The sequence below is a fragment of the Chaetura pelagica genome, unplaced genomic scaffold (genome assembly GCF_000747805.2).
Source record: "Chaetura pelagica isolate M959 unplaced genomic scaffold, ChaPel_1.0 scaffold1034, whole genome shotgun sequence".
NCBI lineage: Eukaryota > Metazoa > Chordata > Aves > Apodiformes > Apodidae > Chaetura > Chaetura pelagica.
In genome coordinates, this window is record NW_009953139.1 from 155,889 (window position 1) to 156,713 (window position 825).

Below are 825 nucleotides of genomic sequence, written 5' to 3' on the forward strand. Positions count from 1 at the left end.
CACACACACACACACACACGCACACACACACACACACGCACACACACACACACATACACACACACACACACACACACACGCACACACACACACACATACACACGCACACACACACACACACGCACACACACGCACACACACACACACACGGTGCATTTTTGGTTTGTCTGATGGAAAAGGCTCTTTCAGCACCCACACCCGGGGTGGGCTCGGCCCGGGGGGTGGGGGGACACGGGCACTTCCACGTTTGCAACGGGAGCCGGGGCCTGAAATGGCTGCAGTTTTATTGTTTCCATGGCAACCCCGATACTTGGAGAGGAGCCAGGATATTATTACAACCATCCGAGCCGAGGGGGAGAGGGGAGAAGGAGCCCTGGGTTTAGGCGTGAACGAGCGCGGGCGCGACGGGAGCGGCGACAGGAACACCCGTCACACCCCCCACCCACGCCCCGGGAGACACACACGTGCGTGTACACACAGACTGCACGTCCACACACACACACACAGGTATCCCCCAGATGCACACGCCTGCAGCCCCGGGGTGCCGCGGGGTCACCCTGGGGACCTTTCCCTCCCCCTGGGGCCGTTTCCCTCCCCCTGGGGCCGTTTCCCTCCCCCTGGGGACCTTTCCCTCCCCCTGGGGCCGTTTCCCTCCCCCTGGGGACGTTTCCCTCCCCCTGGGGACCTTTCCCTCCCCCTGGGGCCGTTTCCCTCCCCCTGGGGACGTTTCTCTCCCCCTGGGGACGTTTCCCTCCCCCTGGGGACCTTTCCCTCCCCCTGGGGCCGTTTCCCTCCCCCTGGGGACGTTTCTCTCCCCCTGGGGAC